Below are 22,922 nucleotides of genomic sequence, written 5' to 3'. Positions count from 1 at the left end.
TGGAGCAGGTCAGAGATTGCAGAAGGAGATCGACCTCAGATTGGCAGATAGGGATCTACTTGTATATAATAGCAACTGACATCTTGCTTCTTCGGTAAAGGAGTTGAGTTCAGCCTCCAGTGTGGGTAGGGGTTTGTGTTTAATCCACGGCCGTCAGGCAAAGGCCATGTGAAACAGGACCTCCCCGGGCTTCAGTCTCATAAAGTTCTGCCTCAGTCTGCAATTACGCAGCCCCTTTCTCACCTTATCTTTCTGGTATTCAGTTTACACTGCTGATTAGATCCTCTTGGCTTATTCACATTCTAAAAGCCTCAGCCAAAGCCTTTCTGAGAATCCCACCAAAGACACAGACCTTGGGGAGGAAGACCAGGCTAAGCCAAGGCCATGACTAAATATCATTCAGGAACCACAGTGGGTCTAGGGGATTCCCTTTCTACTGAGGCTGGGTCAGAGCTTGATGGGAGTGAAAGTTAATCTTCTGGATCTCTTTGAATAGAGTCAGTTTGAAAATGTCAGGCACCCAGCATAGTTAGTCCTTTCTCCAGGTTGTCATTTACTTGTAAAAGGAGCACTATTCAAGCCCTAAATGTCAGCTTCTAGCCTCTGCACAAGTGGAATCAGGTAGCCCCTGAGTACTTCAGCCTGTACTCTTAACACCTAGGCCCGGGCCCCGTGGGGGGCTGTCCTGGAATCAGCCCCAGAGAAATGACCCTAGGTACTGAAGGTTTCTGGATTTTGGTCCTCTGTGACTTGAATGCTTCTACTTCCTGAGAGCAGTTCCTAACACTTTATTTACCCTTATACATGCAAAAGATGACAACTCTTTAAACACACAATTAGACTGGGGCTTTGAGTCCCAAGCTTGGGTCTCTACCTGGCAGCTGTTCCAGTATCTGGCTCACTGCTCTCAACTGCCTTTTATTCTATGAGCTAATCTCTCTCTTGGCTCTTTGTTAATGGCCTTCCCCATCCCCCCGCGAGGCACCATATGCTTAATGACATCCTATAAAGAGGACCGATCTCCCTTAGCTGTCCTCTATCTTTTGGAATGCACCGTCCCCTCCCTTGTGTTAGAAAAAACAAATTAAGCACCAAGAGGCAGCCAGAGAGCTAATGGACCTGACTCTGCCGGGGAAGGGAAAACAAAGTCTCCAACCCTTTGCAGCTCTCAAAGATCCTACGGAGAGGTGATCTGTCTCAGGTCCCTAACGAGCTTAAATCTGCCTACTCAGTCATTGTCCTTTGTTCACTTCTCCTCTGCTACCTGAATTGCCTTCCCCACTCCACCTCCAGACACACGGAACCAGAAGTTTATCTCAGGGGCAAGACCTGATGATTTGAGTCTCGAGTCATTGTAAATCACTAGAGTAATGTCTTGAAATTCAAGGCATAAATATAAATATAAATATAATATATAATAAATATAATATAATATAATATAATATAATATAATATAATATAATATATACATATATAATCTAAATCTGTGCCTTTCAGCTTATTATGAGGGGTATTACCAGAAACATTTCCAGTGCAGATTGTTTTAAATGTGAGAATTCTTTTTTTTTGTGTGTCCCATCCACTTAGATCATAGATGGATTATTATTGACTATTAATGGATGCTAACTATATTCACAAAACATGAGGTTCCCACTCGAATATTTCCAAACTACTGCTTTAGGTGAAATATACATACAGTAATGAGTCAGTTTTGGGAGAAATGGCTAACCCTCCAAACCTTACGTAACTGCACTATAATCTTGGCTTTGTTCCTATCCAGATACTGGGCTGAACACAGATAAAACAAGCCAGCCAAATTCAAACTAAGATCTCATTTGACTGTCTCCCCCCCACCCCCACCCTCCCCACACACACACACACACTAAATTAGCACATTTCTCAGGCATCATTCAGAACAATGGTTCCCAATCCTGGCTGCAATTAGAATCATCTGGGGAGCTTTAAAAAAAAAATCAATGCCCAGGCCCCACTCCAAATCAATTAAAATAGATTTTCTGGGGGTGGGCCTAAGGCATGGGAATTTTTATAAAGCTTCCCTGGTTATACCAACGTTGAGCCATGGATGTGAATCATTGGTTTAAACATGACCAAAATTAATGATTATAGGTTTTGTTTGCATAACAAACTGTTAGCTTAATATTTGTAATAAACCTAACATAGTTATGTTTTAAGTCAAATAAAGCCAACAGGAAGGCATATCCATGTAGTGAAAGGTCGAGCTGCTTTGTTCCAGTGCTACCTGGATTAGCCAGATCTTTGGAGGTCATAACACAATAACACAAACAAGTTTGGCCAAATAAGTTTTAGCAACCAGTTTCCTATTTGGCATGTTTCTAGTACAGCCAGGGCTGTATGAATGTGGGAGGTAGTCATGATTCACTCTTTATTCTCTCCATTGAGGGAGACTGGACAAACGCCGGTGGTCTGTCTGCAGTACCGGGGGCTGAGGACTACTGAGATTAGGCTCAGGACACAACTTCCTCACGCTGATGCTGGGACCACAAGATGGCCATGGCGTCTTCTTGAGAATTGGATAACAATCTAAAGCACCCCTCTCAAGGACGTTTTCCTAACCACCGCATCTTCCCACCAAACACACGTCCTGGGCCAATCCTGAAGGCGACTGTTTACCGGGCACCACCACGCTTCCAGAAGAGACATCCTGGCTGCTGCAGGTCTGCCGCTTCCCTGCCGAGGCAGAGCCTGCCTTCCTGAGTTTCTTTGCCAAATCCACGTGTCCTCAAATGGTCCTTCTCACAGAGAAGTCCAATCGGCAAGCCTTACAACATCTTCATTGCTTTAAAAGAATGGAAGAAACATGTGCTTCTAATTACCACATTTACAGCTCCTTTCTCTCTCTCTCTCTCTCTCTCTCTCTCTCTCTCAATCCTATAGAAAACAGACCCAGCTCCTTTTGAAAACTTGCAAATATTTCACATTTGTTTGGAGAGCAGATTTTTTTTTCCAGGTTTTTGGAAAGCTGAAGTCACCGACACATGGCTGCTGGGTGATATTGTTGCTGAGTGCAAACATCACTTGTTCCTAGCACAGCCAAACCTGCCTTTTCAGCCATGCCAGTGCCTGGGAGGTGTAAGCCTAATGTGGAACAGTCCCAGGGCCTGTGGGAGTGGTATTCTTCTGTCTGCAGTGACCTCAAAGAGAACTGAGCAAGGTATATAGTGCTTTGTCTTGAGTCTTGCCCCCACCCCAGTTTTGTCTCAGGCATCAGTTGATTCTAGTTCAGAGCTCTATGTAGCATGGGACTAAAAAAACACCTTGTGACCCTTTGGGAATAAAAGTGGAATGGCATAGATCCTGGGATATTAGGCCTCTGGTCTGATTCTGTGTCCATTCTGAGTCTGGTCCCAATTGCCATTTGGCTCCCATTCATTAGATTCTTTTCTATGGAGAGCACAGATAGAGCAAGATCTAGTCTGGGGTAACTGGCTACTGAGGACAGGTGCTTTGGTACCCTGTTCATTATTGTGATCACCTTGGTCCCCAGGTCCAGTCTTCATTTGTGCATGTTCATGATGATCAAGTGTCACGGGGATTGCATGACTAGTTAATATGGACACTAGAATGTTAGCACTAGAAGGAACCTCTTACATCACAGAGGGGAGTGTAAGGCTCAGCCAAGAGAAGTGACTTTCTCAAGGTCACACACTAGTTAGTGCCAAGAGATAGGATGAGAATCCAGAAATCCTAACTCCCAAATCAGTGTTCTTTCTATCACCTTTTGCTGTCAAAACTCATCACGTATGAGTTGATCAGCATATTTATTTCCCAGAAGAGAAGGCTACTTGGGGACCTAACATTATTAATAGAGTGTTATTTGGTATATACAGAAGACCAGTCCAGGGTTCGTGCTGGAAATAAATGGATGAAGCCAGGAGTCAGGGATACAAAAAGCCATGCTGAGAAAGCCACCCACGGAGATGCTTGTTCCCCATGTTGGGCCCAGGGAAGACCGAGGCAGCCAGGAAACTTTTTGGAACTGTAATGGATAGTCAAGGAAGAAGCAGGGCCCTGAGATGAACCTAAGTCCCTGAGTTAGAAGTGGAATTATTCTGAGAAAGAAGAGAGAAACCAACAGAGGGAAAAGTTAATCCCTTCTTAACTGCTCTTTGTTCCTGTACACACGCTGAAGCAAGTACGAGGAATTTCCAGCCCAGCACCCCCAGTGAGAAAAGTCTGATCACTTGATTCATTTAACCTACAGCTAGTCCAAGAGGGGAGAGCTGCAGGGACTTAAAGGGACACAGCCATTTTATGGGGAGAAACCTGCTGTGGAATGAAGTTTCAGTCGTGTTTGTTCCCAGGTCAGTCTGGTGGCCACAGCTGGGAGGGAAAAGATTTCCTTGATACCAGGCACGGCGGGAGGGGGGGGGGCGGTTGGGGGGGGGGAGCAGCGTTTGCAGGGGCTGCTGGCAGGATACGGCTGCTCCCTCCCCGACTCTCTGGAAAAATACAAGCAGGCAAATTTGAACTTGGCTCTTGAATAGGCTCATTTTGTAGATCCATGTAATTTGAGCACCCAGCAACCCCTGGGGCCTGGTCTCAGGTGACTTGCCCCTTCAGCAGCTCTGGAGACTGCCAGAAAGGACTGGCCTCTCAGAGCCCAAGCTTAGTGTCTTCTAGCTCCAATCCAAGGAAACTGTGGAGGGTGACTAGAATGTGTCTGATGGCCTGGTGGTCAATCCTAGGGCACAGCCCTCCACTCCACACAGGAACCAGAGTCATATTTGATGGGATTCCCTCAAAGGCACCCTCGTGACAAAGAAAATGAGCTCGGTGGAAAATTTCTGAGAAAATGGTGAGGTGTGTGACAAAACCAGGGTGAGCTGGAGGTAACTAAAGTGGAGCCCCAAGCAGCTCCACAGGGACCAGACAGTGTGTTCATACAGGCCCACACTCACGGCAGACATTTGTCCCCACAGCAGATGCAGGCCAACTGCCCAGGGACCCCCTCCACGGCAGTTCCTTCCCTCTTGCCCGAAGGCAGGATCAGGCTTGGCAGTTGCATTCCAGAGGCTGAGAGTAGAAAACCCAGTCTCTCCTTGTGTCATCAGTTCTGGCCACAGTGCTGTGGAGAGCTCTTTTCCCAACCTTCTCTGTTCATTCCCAGATCCTGAGTAACAGCACTGCAGAGCAAGGGTTTATTAGGAAAGGTACAGTTGCTTGCTCAGGGACTCTGATGGAATACAAACACAAAGAGAAGACTAAGGGGTAAAATGAAGTTCCCATGTGATGTCCTCTCAGTGGGCAGCCACCCCCCATTGCCTGGGAAGTAGCAGGAGGTATCCGTTCTTTCCCAAGCAAATCCTGGGTTGGAGACCACTGGTTGGTGGCCTCAGAGCTATGGAGTTCCACCCTGAGGAACTCTCAGGCCCTCAGGGGAGAGCACCAAGTTAGTTGGTCAGCATGGACATACGGCCCATCCACTCTGTGTCTAACTCTGGGTTGGTAATAGGGAGGCTGCAGACGGGAAGCCAGACATAGCCCCACACTTGTGGAATTTACATTCTAGTCAGGACAACAGCAAACCAAAACCACAGGTGCAACAAGTATCATGGAGGAGACGGGAGAAAATGAAGGGGCCTGGAGGGCCCGGAAGGCCTCCCGAGGAAGTGACCTAAATCTCAGATCTGGGTATTAAAAAGTCATTAGATGAACAAAGGAGGGTTGGCAGGGACTGTATAATTATAGCCTTCCCCTCTTATTGCATAATCACAGAATTTTCAGTTGAGTATGTGGCTTCTCAGAAAGTGACTACATTTCCCAGCCTGTTCTACGGCTGGATGTGACTGTGTGACCGCATTCTGGCCAATGGGAGACGAGAGGAAGTAGGGTATCAAATTCTGAATCACGGGGAAGGGGCTTACCCTCCCATTGCCCCTTTGTCCCTTCTACTGGCTGCAATGTGGCAGTGGTGGGGAGCCTTCTTAGAACATACGAAGGAGGGTAGGGCCTCTGGCGACCTCTCAGACCAGAGCTGCCATGCCAGCTTGGGGTTTTATATGAGACAGAAATAAACCTCTATGTTGTTTAAGCCATTGTCACTTGGGTCTCTGCTATAGTAACCAAATATCCTAACCTACCCATGGTTTGAGGGAATAGCGAAGGGCTTTTTTATATCTTAATTTCGTCCGATCTTCCCAAGAACCCCAGAAGTTGGAGATTATGATCAGCACTTTAGTGTTACAGAAACTGAAGCTGAGAAAATAATTGTCTTCTCCAAGGTCACACAGTGGTGGAGCCAAGGACCCCCAACTCAGTTTTTCACCCAAGTTCCAGGAATACGCACTGTGCCAGGCTGCCTCCCTCTCTCTAGAACGGATTTTAGTGCATTCTCCGTTCATGACATGAGTTGCCACCAAACCATCCACACTTCACCTTCACCTTCTCCCCTGTGCCAGTCTAGTCATTGGCTCATGGTCTTGATAGCACACGCCCTGACCAGCCCCATCAGCAGGTTTAAGAACCTACATGATGTGGTGTTTTCGGGTCAGGGATGTCAGACTACGTCACTTTTCTCAGGGAAGCTCTTACATTTTACTCTAAAAGGGAATGCTTGGAATAATCCCCCCTCCCCAGCTTAACCTGCCCTCCCTTGTGCAAAGGACCCACAAATTCTCGACACCAGCACTTAGCCCAGGGAACCCTCTGCTCCCTCATTAGGGCAAGTTGCTTCTTATTATGACAGTCTAGACTTCTCCTCCGGGCTCTCCTCAGGACAACGTGTAGGAACAATTCTGTTATCTTTTGTTGGCCCTTGACTGATTGCAGGAGGAATTGTAGGCTAAGCCATGTTCACACAAATCCTCAGTTGCTGTTCTCCAACTGAGGCGCTCCTCGGGTTATGAATCACCTCTGGGGATACAGCATCTGAATAATTCAGATTTTAAAATATTGATTTTTATTCCTCACAGCCAGGAGACAGCTTTACACATGCATTTGGCTTGATCAGGCCTTGGTGCGCCTCATGCCTGTAACTCGCAAAGATTTAATGGGGCCTCCAGTGTGCAGAAGACTGGAGCAGCCAGGGAGGAAGGGTTGTGGCAGGCTCAAGTGGACACCCCCGGGAAGCCTGTGGCTTCACGTGGGACCCAAGGGCGGGGTCGGGGTACAGGCCGTGTCCTGAGAGCTGTCTCAAAGAAACAAAAAGCTATGTCAAGCAGACCTCCTCTGGAAGCCTTCCTCTTTTCTTTCATGGGGTGCCCTTCAGACTCCTTTGATGTCACTGCCCACAAAGGGACACCTAAAAATCCGGGTCCTCTCTCTGCACTGCTTTTTTTCTCTAATTGCTCTTCTCTTGACTTGTCATATTGCTTTGGGACAAGAGGACAGAGTCTGCATCATGGCCAGTTCCCTTCCTTGAACTCCTGACCCACATATTCATCTTCCTTGAAGATCAGCCTGGATAGTCACCCTCCCCGTGCCCCAGATGGAACTCATTGTCTTCACCCCCAATCCCGCTCCTTATCCTGTTCTCTCTCTCAGATGAGGATGCCCCACCCACCCAGTCACCCAAGTCTCAGTGTAGCCATCTGGTCACTGAGTTCTGGCAGCTCCTTTTTAATGTCTTTTATGGCTAGTCTTCTCTATATTTGCTTTTCAAGTATGTTCCAAATAGTCTCCTAGCTGATCTGTCTTACAGCATTCTTATTCCTCCAAGCCACTTTCTGCACCACTGTAAGAAGAATTGTCTACAAGGCAAATCTAATCAGCGTGGGATTTTAGAATTCTTTCAATGGCTCCCTCATGCCCTCAAAGTAAAATCTAAATACCTCAACAGGGCCATTTGAGGCCTTTCCTGTTCTGGCCCTGCCTACATCTCTCTCTCCCTCCCACTTGCAGACACTGATCTCCCAAACTGCTGTGTTCTCACACCTCTGCGCTTCCGCCCATGTTGTTGCTCTGCCTTGAGTGGCGCTCCTCCATCTCAGTTTCACCCAGAGCTCAGTTCAGGCATCTCCTCTTTCAGGAAGCCTTCCTGACCCTCCAGCCCCCCATAGCACACCGTCAGACACACACATCACCAGCTAGCCGGGGAGTTCGTTGAGGTCAGGAACTGTGTCTCGTTTGTCTTGTCCTAGAGTCTGGCAGATGCATTGCATGGGAGCCGGTTTAAAAAAATAGAATTTTCTGCTAGTAAAAGCTGTTTTTGGTATGGTATGGTGATAGTAAATAAGTGATAATACAGAAGCTTGTAGAAGTGATTCCTGCAGTGGGTTCGAGGAAGTTAAGCCAAAGGACCTTCAGTCCTTTCCAAATCTGAAATTTCATCATTTGAAAACACTGACATTTGTCCAAAATGTTCAGGGGCGCCTGGGTGGCTCAGTCGTTTAAGGGTCCGACTTCGGGTCAGGTCATGATCTCGCGGTCCGTGAGTTCGAGCCCCGCGTCGGGCTCTGTGCTGACAGCTCAGAGCCTGGAGACTGTTTCAGATTCTGTGTCTCCCTCTCTCTCTGACCCTCCCCCGTTCATGCTCTGTCTCTCTCTGTCTCAAAAATAAAATAAACTTTAAAAAAATCAAAATGTTCAGCCATCAACATATGTGGCAAATTGGCCATTTTCTCCAGAAGGGGAAGCAAACGCTGTCACTCATGACAGTTTCACAGCACCTTTGCCCTAAACATTTGGGTGTGTGGGGACTTCTCCATCTCCTTTGGACCCTGAATCTCAGCTCCTGACCTACTCTGACTCTTGGGAGGAAATCAAAGAGCAAGAGGAGGAACTGGTGTTCTCAGAAGAGAAATTCACGATCCCCCTGGAATGAATTAGGAGTCCATTTGGTAAAATATTATTGAGCTGTTATAAAAAATAAAGTAGGTTTGTATATACATGAAAGATATAGGTTGCAAAAGAGCAAATTAGGGAATACCATAGATAGTTTGATCACTTCCACATATTTAAAAAAAAGAGGGGTGCCTGGGTGACTCAGTCAGTTGGACGTCTGACTGCGGCCTGGAGCCTGCTTCAGATTCTGTCTCTGTCTCTGTCCGTCCCTTGCTCATGCTCTGTCTCTCTCTCTCAAATATAAGTAAACATTTAAAAATAATCAATCAATCAATCAATCAATAAAAGAATATATGTAAGTATTATGCATAATTTTTCTGGATGAAATTACTTTGGGAAAGTAGTTATCTGCTGTGGACAGTGGGAATGGGAGAAAGTGACTTTCAGTTGTCACTCTGTATGTTTTTATGTCGCTTCTGTTTTCTAACATCTTATCTTTTTAACACCAACAGATTTGACCTAGAATGTAGGATTAGGCTAACCTTATACTTCTTTACAGTTTTCTGTTAAAAAAATTAAAATCTAATATTTTGATTCTCTCGAGGCTGGAGAAAAGGGGATGGGGACTAACCTGGCCACAACCAAGATAGATTTTACTAGCTCCAATTCTAAACATGAAAAGCCAGAGTCAGGAAAGCAGAAGGCTAGGGGAAGGGAGAGCTGCTTGCCCGAGATCATTCTGTGAAAAGATGTCAGAGCCAAGAACAACAACCAGATCTTCTGGGTTCCAGTGTGACTCCTCAACTATTACCTACAAGGAAGAAGGAAAACGGTGGTGGGGAAGGGCGATAACATTTGCAGAGGGCCTACTGTGAAGGCATTTTATACATTTGCCAGCCAACTTCTGTCCTTAGAAAGACTTTAAAACAGCAAGATCCAGCATTACCATGAGATTTCCAGAGTTAAAAGTCTTAAAGCAGGCACAGAAGTTTACTTTCTAGACCCAGAAGGAAACACAATAAAAATGGTAGCCATGCAAACTCCTTTACCGTGTATCATGGGCATCTTATTTTCCTGGGGATCCTATTTGCTGCAGACACTTGTTTGTGGAACATATGCTGGTGCCTCAAAGAGACCTTTCATGTAGTGATAACTGAAGAAGGTGTAGTCTGGGCAACTAAGGGTTAACCTGGGAGTCAGGGCCTCCTGCCAATCAGAAGATTGAGAGCAGTATTTTTGGCCATCTTGAGATTCTGGTTCCGCCTTACAACGCAGTTCTCTCAGTCTGCCCAGATCAGCTCTTCTCTGCATCCCTGGATCTTAATCTCTGTGTTCCTCACTTTGAATGGGTAACCTGACCTTGGTCCTCAGTTGCTTATGGGATAGAGTTGGGGACTTCAGGGACAGCAGTCAAGGTTTGGAATAGCCACCATGGGGAATGGAACTCAAGACCGACTGATAAGCCTCATTATTCTTCTCAGGATCTCCAGTTTTTCAGGGATGGATGGGTCATGCAGGATAGATTTCATACTTTCCCCATTCCCCATTAGCAGAGAGGACTTGCCAGACCAGTGAATCAAAGTGAGCCCATTTCCCAGTGGGATGAATGTCACCTCCCCATTCTGGGCACTCTCCCAAGTGGGCGAGATCTAAGACATCGCTCTGACTTAGCTGTGTTTCCTCTGTCTTTCATACCAGTTCTGATCAAAGAGGGGCATCGGCAGTTATGTCTGTGGCATCTCAGTTAAGGTGATGACTTTGATTGCAATCAGAGGTGGGAGAGTTCATGGGATGGAAAATGAAAAGGCATCCTGTGAACAAATTCGTTCTGCCTGAGAGAGGCATAAACCTTGATCCAGGTGCCAGCCTTTTCATCCCACGGAAGATTGGAGGTGGATGTCATTTCATTCACAGGTAAAAGCAGGGAGTTGTGTGTGGTAGGGCCCTGCAATTTTCCACTGACTCAGCCTGTGACCTTTCGGGAGAGATCTCAGAGAAAGAGAGGGTGAAGAATACAGGTTTGCCTTCCCAAGGCTCAAGTGGGGTTTGTCACTGGGGCTTGTTTTAGGAGGCGGGTATCAGGAGTTGAGTTAATCTGACTACTTGGGTCCCAGATATTTGCATCACTGATCCTTGTGAGACCCCTCTCTTGGATTTATTTACTTCCTTATTCCTTTTACTCCTCATCTTGAAATTCCACCCCCCTCTCTCACACATAATGATTTTTGTGTTTGTCTCTTCATCCTTCTGCTTGCATGCTTTTATACAAATACTATTTCTTTGCAGTATTTTTAATTTATGTAAATATTCTATCTCATTGTTTCTTATCTTTTTTCACTGTTTTTCCCCCTGTTCTTTTTTTTTTTTTTTTTTTTTAGTTTAGTTATTTATTTTGAGGGGGGGGCGGAGAGGTACAGAGAGAGAGGGAGATAGATGATCCCAAGCAGGTTCCATGCTGTCAGCACAGAGCCCGATGCAGGGCTCAATCCCAAGAACCATGAGATCATGACCTGAGCAGAAGTCAAGAGCCAGACACTTAACAGGCTAAGCCACCCAGGCACCCGTCCCCCTGTTCATTTCACTGCCTTAAGCATCCACGTTGCTATGTGTACAACTGATCATTTGCTTCAGTCCTGCGGCATAGTACTCCATGGTGTGTGTTCATTACATTTTATTTCTCGATCTCAGCACCAGAAACTCAGGTAGCCCCCAACTTCCACTACAAGTGAGTGTACACGAAGGATTTGCACGTCTCCTAACACAGAGCTGTATGAGGATTTCTTGGGATATATACCTAGCAGAGGAATTGCTAGTATGCTACACTGAAAATAGTGTAAAATTTTCAGTGAAAAAATACACTGACTCATAACACCAGATCGTTCCCCCAGAATGTTCACCAGTGCCCCTTTCTGCTGTCTTCCCATGGGCGGTGTGCAAGCACCGTCATGTCCCATGTCTCTGCCACCACTGGGTGTGACCCTTCTTTCTATATGTTGCTAATATAAAAGGCAAACAGTGATATCTCTTTGTCGTTTTAATTTGCATTTTTCAAATGTAGTGCAGTAAGCCTGGTGTTCACAGCTCTTCATCTCAGGATCTGTTTCCCAGGAAAATTGACTTGTTTGTGGAGTTCTGTGTTCTGTATGATGCGTGTTTATATCCTTCCCCTGCTTTTTTAAAAAAATTTTTTAATGCTTATTTATTTTTGAGAGAGACAGAGTGTGAGCGGGGGAGGGGCAGAGAGAGAGGGAGACACAGAATCCAAAGCAGGTTCCAGTCTCTGAGCCGTCAGCACAGAGCCTGACGCAGGGCTCAAACCCACAAACCACGAGATCATGACCTGAGCTAAAGTTGGACGCTTAACCAACTGAGCCACCCAGGCACCCCCCTGCCCCTGCTTTTCTACTGCTGTCATAAATGTTTAAGATCCTTGCATATTCTTCCTATCAGCTTCTATTCCTATTTTGGCATCAGTCTGTTAATGTTATCTTTTGTTGATTAGAGCTCTTTTGTTGATTAGAAATCCTTAATTTCGATGTGATCAAGTTAATAAAATTTTGTGTTATGGTTTATGTTTTTGAAATTTGGTTGTAAAAGAGCTTTCCCAGATTACAAAGATATTTCCCTTCACTTAATTCATGAACTTTATTTCTACTATTTTTCTTTAACCTTTTATACTGCGGTCTTTAAACTGCCCAGAACCCTCTCTGTGTGTGGCATTAAGGAGGGATCCAATTTTCTTTTTCTCCATGTAGCGAGCCCATTTCCCAAATGCCATTTACTAAATGCTCTTCCCTTCCCCCGCCATTTGTGGTACCACCTTCATTCGATATTAATTCCCGACATACACATGAGTGTATCTGAGCTCTCTCTTCTGTTGGCCTATTTGTATGTTTTTTCAACTACTGTTTTTTTATCATGTTGGCTTCATAATATGTCTGATTATCAGAAAAGGTAAGAGCTCCTCTTCTCTCCTTTTTAGAAGTTGACTTAGCTGTGCTCCCATGTCTTTCTCTGTCCTGTGCCACCATAGTTTGGGTATAAGTTGAGTTCAAGTGTTTTGGTTGAGCTGGGAGCAGTGGGCCTGCCAGGCAGCATGCTGGAACGTAACCTGCATCATCAGACAAGAGGCACAGGGGAGAAACTTCAGGAAGAAGTCAAGCCAAGAGATGATATCTGGCCAGCACTGGACACGAGAAAGTCCTGACAATTCTCTGCAAAGTGGAATCCAATCTGATCCAAGAGAAACAGTCAAAGGCACACAGGTCTTAATGAGCCTGGGAACCTAATCAGAGGCATTAGTAATGCACGATATTAACAGTGCAGTCCTGCCAAGGAGAAAACCCTATCTGTGTCCTTGCTTGCTTGGCCTGTGCCTCCGAGGATTGCAAGGGCCTGTCAAAAGGTTAGCTCATTGCCACCTTGTCTCTCTGCTGCTTCTGCAGCTCTTCAAACGCGCTGTTCTCAAAACCTCAGCTTTCAGGCATGTAGCATTTTTGTTTTGTGATAATTAGGAGGCTGTGAGCAGGCCATGGTTAGTCATCTGTGGTGTGAAGATGACGGCTGCTCCAGCTCTGGAGGTGCTTTCGGGTTCAGACACGTCAGGCTATAGTTAAAGACAGAAGCTGATGCGGGAGAATGAGGTGACTCATCGTCACAACCTTGAAAACCAAGTTCAAGGAGAGGGCCAAGGCTTTCCAAATGTAGAAATCTGCTCGTTGGTGGTGCTGAAGCTTCACCTGGGCATAGGTTACGCTGTTAACTTCCATTTCCTCCTCACCAAGGACTGGAAGGCCAGGAGAATCAGCTCTGTTTGGTTCAGTCTGAACAGCTGACTTAGCATTGACCCAATTCTGCAAAACCTGTTCTGGGTGTTTGTGTCTCCCTTTGGCCTCGTGATGTTTTTTTCACCCTTCATCCTCCACTGCTGTATGATGCTCGTGTCCCTTCCCTTGTGGGAAGGGGAGGCCTACATCATCTGCTCCCTCTGGAGAAGGGTCACATCCTGACTGGGGATTGACCTGGGCAGGGCTCTCATTTGACCCGTGGAGTTCTGCTGAACCCCAGAAGGTCAGAATTCAGTGGCCTTATTGCTTTGCCTCTCTGTATCTGGAGAAAAGGGGGGGAAGGCCTTAATCTCTCCTCTTCATTTACCCCTATTTCTTTTGCTCTGGGTACATGTTGAAAGCTCAAGAGAGTCCATTAACTATCCTTCTCTTTCCTTTGAGTCTTCTTTCAATGCAATGGTCAGTGTTCAGAACCTCTTCAGCCTGTGTCAGAGACTAGCACAGTGTCTTAAACAAATTCAGACTCAGCTGAAGGACTTTCAGAGGACTTTTGGGGTCCTTACTCTGAGGGCTATAGGAGGGCTTTATCTGATGTTGGCCTGCCTGGAGTCATAGAGGGTAGGAAAGGGATTGGGTATGGCTTCGTTTCTCAGAATCGGTGAGTGAAGGAAGCAGGCTAGGCTGTGTTTTAAGACACTTAGTGGGATTGTCTAGGAAGAATTCACTCAAAAGCCCTGGGACCTAACACATAGATGAGCAAAATATTCACAAAAAGAGGTATCTCGATGGTGGGGACCAAGATGTTGACTAACTCTGTGGAAAATTAGATCACCATTCTCCTTCTGCACTCTCTATCCCAGCCTTTCAGGAGGAAAGGAGGGCTGTAGTCCAGCCCTCGGTCAGGCCACTGGACGGGATGCTGGGCGGAATGAGACTTGTTCACACAGTCTGCTCTGGTGCCAGTCAGAGGCTGATCAGATGTGGCAGGAGGACAATGACCTTGTTTAGGGCTTTGAGGATCCTGAAGTGTTCCTCTACCTCTAAAGCCTCTGCTTGTCCACATATCTAATTAAAGCCAGAGAATCTGCAGCCCAACTCTAGAGGGCTATGAGTTCATCAAACACTTAGGCAGAGATGCTTCTTACAAAAAGAGCAATTGCATCCCACAAATCGGCTTTCCCATATTTGGTCTTCTCCCAGGGATATTAAATATAACTTTTCATATGTTGCAGGCTTCACGTAGCCAACCATGTGGCTAACAGACTTCTTGGTATGGGCTCTAAATTTGGCCTAGCAGTCCCTGAGGGGATCTATGAAAGTTAGGCTGTACTAAACCACTCTGAAAAAAGTTGCATGTGGGTGAGAACAGGTGGGCAAAGGCAGAGGTGGGTCCAAGTAAGGGTGTATCAGGGCTCTCCCTCCGGCCCACTGTTTCTGCTCCTTGGGCCACCACTCTCTCCCTGCAGCTTCTGAGAAGCTCAGTTCATTTCTTGTCAACTTGGCCAGACCAGATGCAACCAGGAAGAGCTGTTTTTCCAGGAATGGCAGTTGGAAGCCACTCTGCTATGCTTTCCTGTGGGCTATGGGTGCTGTAGGTGAAGAGAAGCTGGGGAAGAAAGCTCCTTTATGATCCAGGGGCTTTGATTTTTGCTTGAGAAAGCAGGGGGAAGAGACCTCAGGACAAGGAATCAAAGATAGTGCACAGAAGGATTGCAGATAGTAAACTATCCACAGAAAGATGCATAGGCTTGCTAAAAAGGAGAAGAAATACGAAGACAGAAACAAGCCTCAGGCTCCACCACACAATTTGCCAAAGCGGGACCCACCCTGACTCTAAAGTTTCAACTCAGGTCAGTCCATCACATACCCCCAGGACAAGTGGCCACACAAAATGAATATCATTCACTTTCTCTCATGGGGAGCATTTGTCTTAGCTTCTGCGCAATTCTGCTTCTTGGTTTTATCTTGCAAATCCTCTCCCTTGACTCCTATCTTATATTCCTAACTGTTTTGGCTTCCCCAATTTGACATGGCAACAGTGACTACAAATGACAAAACTCAGTGATAGCACAGTTCTGTGCTGGGGAAAATGGCATATTTAATGGCGTTGGAGACCCTATAAATCAGTTGCGTCTTTCTGGAGAGTCATCTGGCAATAGCGAGAGCTGAGTCCTAGCCATGGACCGTTCATTCCATGTAAGGAAGCACATCTGGAACAAATAAACACGAAAGGATGAAAGAACTATTGGTATGAAAATAACCATGTTGATGTTATTAATACTAATGAACTAGAAATGATACAAACGTTCACCCTGAGGCAAATTACGATGCGCCTGCATAATGGACACAGTATTACAATTAAAAGTGACAAACACGAGGACCTTTGACACAAAAAAAATCTGAATATGAAATAATATTAGAGAAAAAACACACCGAGAAGTGTATACTCACTTTTATTGTACAACGTGAAAACTTGACAAGCATCAGAAGGGAATGAACAGAAACAGAAGCCCTCAATAACATGTGATGGGTGTTTTCCTCCAGAAAAGTTGTGTAAGTTCATAAGAAAAGGATCGCCTAAATAAAATGGAAAGGACAAGACCACTTTCTGGTAGGTGTTCCCATGCTGGCTTGGGTGAGGGGCTTGACTCCTTTTAAAGTTTTGTTTCTTCCTGGATGTGCTCAGCTCAAGGAGAGGACAGGAGCCTTTCTAAGATCTCTCACCTCAGTAGCTCAAGGAGAGGACAGGAGCCTTTCTAAGATCTCTCACCTCAGTGGCACTGCACTCCACACTCTGCTCCTGCCACCCAACAGTCTGGTCTGCAGAAACTCCTCGGCTTCCTTTTCCTTCTCCTAACTCATTTTTTAAAAGTTAACCCGAGCCAAGAGCCTACTGGAAAACACCTGGAGAATGTTTGCAGCAGTGGGTAATTGAGATGGCACCAGACTGGGGGGCCCGAGGGCCATGGTTCTAGTTCCAGCTTTGCCACCACCTTGCTGGGTAGTCATGGGCAAGTCATTCTAGACTTGTGCAAGTCAGGGTCATGGTTTCTCACCTGTGAAATGGAAATGTTGGATCAGGTTTTTTCTTTGTTTCTTTCTTTCCTTCCTTCCTTCCTTCCTTCCGTCCATACTTCCTCCCTCCTTTCCTCCTTCCTTTTTCTTTCTTTCTTTCTTTCTTTCTTTCTTTCTTTCTTTCTTTCTGCAGGGGAGAGGGGCAGAGGGAGAGAGAGAAATAATCTTAAACAGGTTGCACTCCATGAAGAGCGCAGAGTCCGACGATGGCTCGATCTCACAACTGTGAGATCATGACCTGAGTCGAAATCAAGAGTCGAATGCTTAACCAACTGAGCTGTCCAGGTGCCCCATGGACCAGGTAATTCCTAAAGTCCTTGAATTTCTTTTTTTTTTTAATTTTTTGTTTAACGTTTATTTATTATTGAGAGACAGAGAGACACGGAGCGTGAGCAGGGGAGGGGCAGCGAGAGGGGGAGACAGAATCTGAAGTAGGCTCCAGGCTCTGAGCTGTCTGCACAGAGCCTGACACAGGGCCCGAACTCACAAAGTGCGAGATCATGACCTGAGCAGAAGTCGGTCGCTCAACCAACTGAGCCACCCAGGTGCCCCAAGTCCTTGAATTTCTGACATGTCTATGGTTCTATCTTTATTGACTCAGAACTAGGAAGAGTCCTGAAATGGGATTCACGTCACTCTGAGGCAGGGAATCAATTCTGCCATCCAAGGCCACTGCCTAGAAACCCTGGAGGCCAGGGTACCTCTCTCTGTAGGCGCAAAGGCTCATCAAGGAGATTAAAAGAAAAAAAAAAGTGCATGTTTTGGGCCTTTGTCAATTAATAACAATGAATAACAGTTCAATGTTTCTTAAAAGGGTTAAGGGCCTGAAGTTTCCAGAAAGAAGTAGGTCTCCTGTAAAAGAAGACCAGAAGAGTCCCTTTGACCTCGAGTTCCCAGATCGAGACACTCTGACCAGCTCTGAAACAGCTCATTGGGATGGCAATGATCAGAGTTTGGTATCAAACTATTCCTCTCATTGTGCCTGTCCAGAGAACCAAGCAAGCTAAACAGGAGTGGAGTCACAGAAGCTTCAGCCAACTGGAGAAAGGGCATTTGAAACAAGTCAGAACTCTTCTAGGTACACTGTGATCAAGAAGAAAAAGATTGGTGAGAGAAAGGTAGAAACTAAGAAAATGTGGCTGGCTGTGGTGTGCAGGGAAGGCCCATATGTCCACTTCGTATAAATCTAATGAGCATATCTGTCCTTTTGCAATGAAAAGTGGATGATGAGGGGTGGACAAAGGGATGGAAAAAGGGAAAGCTTTTGTCTGCACTTGACAGAGAGGATGAATGGCCTCTTGGCTACTTCGGAGGCTGGGCTGCAATAAAAGAGTAGGTAAAGCTCTTCTCACTGAGAAGAGGGGCACTTGAGCCCAGGAATGTCCTGCCGGCAGCAAAGATCTTATGGGAACAATGAACAGAGCATATTTTACGACATGGAGCTGTATGAATTAGTTTTCACAAAGTAACAAATCATCTCCAAAAGTAGCTTAAAACAACGATCAACAAAGTAACAAATCATCTCCAAAAGTGGCTTAAAACAACGACCATTTATTTAGGTCATAGTTCTGAGGGCTGGCTGGGCAGTTCTGGGCCGGGCCAGCTTGGCTGAGCTCTGCTAGGCTCTTGTGCATCTGTGGTCAGCTGGTGAGTCGGCTGGCAGTTGAATGATTCAGGATGGCTTCACTCACATGTCTGGAGGCTAACAGGCTGTTAGTAAGAATTATGGAGTAACTGGGCCACATGCCTCTCATCAGCCAGCAGACTAACATGGGTTTGTTTATGTGGCAGCAGATTTCCAAGAGCAGCAAGAGAAGAAGCTGCAATGCCCCTTGAGGCCTAGGCTTGAAACCTGTACATTGTCATTTCTAAAGCATTCTATTGATCAAAGCAAGACACAAGGCCGGCTAGAGTGACTGCCTGTCCCAGTAAGCCTGGGACTGAGGGATTTCCCAGGACACGGGACTTTCAGTACAACAACTTGGAAAGTTCTGGATAAACTGGGACAGACAGTCGCCCTAATGGTCAGCCCAGATTCAAAGAATGGGGAACTTGACTAGACATTTCTCCAAAGGAGATATACAAATGGCTGGTGAACACACAAAAAGATTTGCAACCTCACTAATCATTAGAGAAATGTAAATCAAGCCACAACAAGATACCACTTCATACTCATTAGGATAGCTATTATCCCAAAACCAGAGAATCAGAAGTGTTGCAGAAGATGTGGGAAAAATGCAACTCTGGTGCATTGCTGCTGGGAATGTCAAATGGGGTAGCCCATAAAATTACGCTATGGATCCAGCAATTCCAGTTCTGGGTATATGCCCCCAAGAATTGAAAGCAGGGGTTCAAACAGATATTTGTACACCTATGTATGTTCACAGCAGCATTATTCACCATAGCCAACAGGTCAAAGTAACCCAAGAGTCTAATGGAGAACCCAGGTATGAATGAATAAACAAAATGTGGTCTGTGCATACACTTGAATATTATTCAGCCTTAAAAAGGAATTTTTTTTTTAATTTTTAATGTTTATTTTTGAAAGAGAAGGAGACAGAGTGTGAGCGGAGGAGGGGCAGAGAGAGAGAGGGAGACACAGAATCTGAAGCAGTCCCCAGGCTCTGAGCTGTCAGCACAGAGCCTGACGCGGGGCTCGAACCCATGAGCCGTGAGATCATGACCTGAGCCGAAGTCAGACCCTCAACCAACTGAGCCACCCAGGTGCCCCACAAAGAAAGGGAATTCTGATACATGCTACAACTTGGTTGAACCTTGAAGATGCTACACTGAGCGAAATAAGCCAGGCACAGCATGAAAATACTGTATGATTCCACTTACGTGTGGTACCTAGAGGAGTCAAATGCAGGGCGATAGAAAGAAGAATGGTGGTTGTCAGGGGCGAAGGGAGGAGAGAAGGAGTCAGTGTTTCATGAGTCTAGTATTTCAGCTGGGGAAGATGAAGAGTTCTGGAGATGGATGGTGGTGATGGCTATCTAACAATGTGAAGGTGCTTAATGCCACAGTGCTGTGCATTTAAAAATAGTTAAAATAGCAAATTTTATGTTATGTATATGTTACCACAATAAAAAAAGGGAACAAGGAAATGAGCTATCCTAGAAATGAGAGGAGCTACAAACTCTTGTGGCCATTTTTGTCCTCTGCCACAGGGGTGAGCAGGAATATAATTCAATAAGGCTGAGCTTTTGCAGGAGATCATAGTTTTTGAGGAAGTGTTCTGGGAGACAGCAACCAACATCCAAATATCGGCTATTTTGATACTTACTCTTTCCTTTGGGAGCCAGTTGTGACTTGTGGTTTTTCATCTGGGTAGGAAAACAAGAGGGAATGAGAGAAGATACATGCTCATGAGTGAATGGGATGGGGAGGACATGTGGTAAGACTTTGGAACTGACCAGAAAAGTAAGATAAAATCAAAATAAGTCAGAGCCCTAAAGAAATCACTCACCTATTTAGAGGGGTCCCAGTTGCCCTGTCCGGCTTCCTGGATGCTGCTGGTAAATTGCAGCAGACAGAGCAGGCAGTCAATAAGGACACACCTGAGGCACCCGAGGAGCTGAGCCCACGGCAGCCTGGCTCGTGTGCTGCCTCCCCTCCTAGTCTCTCTCTGTTTGGTGTTCATAAGAGTCTGTGTTTATGGGAAACTCTGAGTATGCCTGTTCCTCTAGTCCAGTGGTGAGAGAAGCAGACGACGGGGAGGAGTGAGGAAAGGCATCAGTGCATGTGGGTGGCCAGACGGGGTAGAGGCAGAGGAGGCAAAGGAAGCCGTGAAGCAGATGACCATGAGAAAAAAACAATCTCCCAAGAATGCCATGGCTGGAAGGGACTTGGAGAGCATCTTGTCTACTCTACCCATCAGAGGATAAGAAAAATGAGTCCAGAAAGCTTCACAGACTTGTCTAAGGCTACCCACCCAGGTGAGCAGGAAGTGTCACAGCTGGTAGTTGGGACCCATTTCTAAGCTGGAGCTCCATCTCTGCCTTCAGTGGGTTCCAATGTCTCACTGAATCTTCTCCACACTAGTCACTGGAAGAGAGAGTGGCAAAACCTGACCATGATGTGCCTTTACTGCCCCAGGTTTGATCTACTGCAGGGGAACCATGCCCTCAGGTACACACACACACACACACACACACACAAGTCTTCTAGTTCCCTCGGCCCTGCAAAGTCTGGTATAGCAGTGTACCTGTCCTCTTATCAGCTTTTTAATTAAAGTCTTCTATATTTCCCAATTTCCCCACTCAAGTCCATGGGGAGAAGTTATTTTTAGGTGTTACAGAAAGTACAGTGCAGACCAAATCTTTCTTCTGAGCTCCGTGACTAAGATTTAGCTTGCTCTGGGTTTGTTGCTTAACACTTAAAGGTCATCAGTGGGTGGGCATAGCTTGTCTCAGGAGGCTGAAGTGCTAGGGGATTAAGTAGCACTGAATGCCATAACCTCCTCCCCTTTTTTTGTCCAGGGAGGAAAACTTCTTGGACAAACCCCAATGAAGAATCATCTGGTGAATTAATTTACTGATCCAGTTGCCTTTTCCAGCTGGAAAGATTTCAACATTGGTAAAAGGTAGTAACAGGCCCCCCGAACTCTGCAATGTCCAGGGCTCATTGTGGTGCCCTGGGAATCCCAAGATGTGAATCTACACACATTCATTAGGAACCTACTATGGACAAGTGACTGTAGGCTTTTCAAGAGGGGACAGATACAGTGACTGCCCTTGGGGAGCTTACAGTCTGGTTGCAAGGAAATAAGGCAAGGACCCAACTCAAGATAAATGGACAAGAAGGCACCAAGCACTTGTATCTGAAACACAAGTGGTATAGGCTGGAACCAGAGAGCAAACGATCTGGAAATGCCAGCTTGGCCACCACCACCGTCCTTTCCCTAATGCTTGCCTGTCAGGGCAGTGCCAGAGAAAGGATCCAAGGCTACCTTGAGAGATCAGGTCAGGCCAAGTGGGGAGGGACATGCCAAGAAGCTTGAAAATGAAGCTGTGGGCTAAAAGGAAGGCAGGGAAAGGGCAGAAGCAGAACAGGAAGCCAAGAATTAAGTGGGGTGGAACACTATATTAGTTAGGGTGCAGATTTAGCTACATGGGACAGAGACCCAGAGTAACTGTGGTCTGTTTTAACAAAATAGAAGTGTATTTATCAAGTAAACTCTGAGCTGATAAAATGGTTCTGCTCGGTGAATCAACAGAGGCACAGGCTTCTTTTCTGCTCCATCATCTCTGGGTTGTTGTCCTCATTTGCATGGTTCGATATGGCTCACCACCACCACACATGGTTCAATATGGCTCACCATCCACACTTCAACCAATAGATAGGGGGAAAGGAACCATGGCCAGGCAGCCCCCTTCCCTATAAAGGCAAAGAAATTGCTCTTGCCATTTCCACTCACATCCCAATAGCCAGAATCTGGTCACATGGCAATGCCTAGTCACAAAGGAAGAATGGGGATTGTCACCTTTATTGTGCATGAGAAAGTGCTCTGCTAAATTTTTTTTTTAATTTTTAATGTTTATTCATCTTTTTGAGAGAGATAGAGACAGAGCATGAGCTGAGGAGGAGCAGAGAGAGAGGGAGACACAGAATCTGAAGCAGGCTCCAGGCTCTGAGCTGTCAGCAAAGAGCCCTACATGGGGCTCAAACTCACGAACTGTGAGATCATGACCTGAGCCGAAGTTGGACGCTTAGCCGACTGAACTACCCAGGCATCCGTCTGCTAAAATTTCTAAGAAGGGAAGAATAGGTATTGGAGGACACCAAGCACTCTCTGCTACAGAGACTTGGGCTCTAGACTGAATTTAACCCTCCCCAAGAAGAGCTGGACCTCACTGATTTTACATGAGCAGATACTCTGTCCCACTCTGCTCTAAAGAACCTGAAAGGCTTGCCTTCTCATCTAGTAGGCGAGACGGCTCTGCCCTCTAATGTCCCACGGAGGCATCCTCCCTGTCTCCCTGAGTCCTGGGTACAGAGGCTTGACACTGAGCCTTAACCTGATGCGTCTCTATGGGGATAGGGAATGAGAACAGGAGCCAGGCTGGCATCATTCTGCGTACGTAATAGAGCCAGAAGAGTTGTGAAACCCAGGAGGTTCTGCAAGGCTGTTCTGCAGTAAATACTTGTTATAAAAATAAACCTATCTTGCTATTCAACAACAATGAGCAATACCCTAGGGTTGCCAGCGCTAGAAGTACTCGTACGTCTCTGGGCACAGTGCTACAGGATGCGGGCCAACCACGGCAGCACGCACAAGCACACACCCTCTCCCTC

The 22,922-nt window shown here is 46.1% G+C and overlaps 1 long non-coding RNA gene across 1 annotated transcript; it reads right to left on the bottom strand.

The window, feature by feature from the left end:
- Positions 1 to 2,390: 2,390 nt before the first annotated feature.
- Positions 2,391 to 3,602, bottom strand: LOC122230137. The gene is made up of 2 exons (XR_006207298.1): positions 3,515 to 3,602; positions 2,391 to 2,818 (listed from the first exon to the last, which is right to left on the bottom strand). It is a non-coding gene; the product is annotated as an uncharacterized LOC122230137 (long non-coding RNA).
- Positions 3,603 to 22,922: the final 19,320 nt, after the last annotated feature.

Source organism: Panthera leo, chromosome C2 (genome assembly GCF_018350215.1).
Source record: "Panthera leo isolate Ple1 chromosome C2, P.leo_Ple1_pat1.1, whole genome shotgun sequence".
In the NCBI taxonomy this organism is placed as follows: domain Eukaryota; kingdom Metazoa; phylum Chordata; class Mammalia; order Carnivora; family Felidae; genus Panthera; species Panthera leo.
Note: the sequence above shows the minus strand (reverse complement) of the source record. Positions and strands in the feature narration are given on the sequence as shown.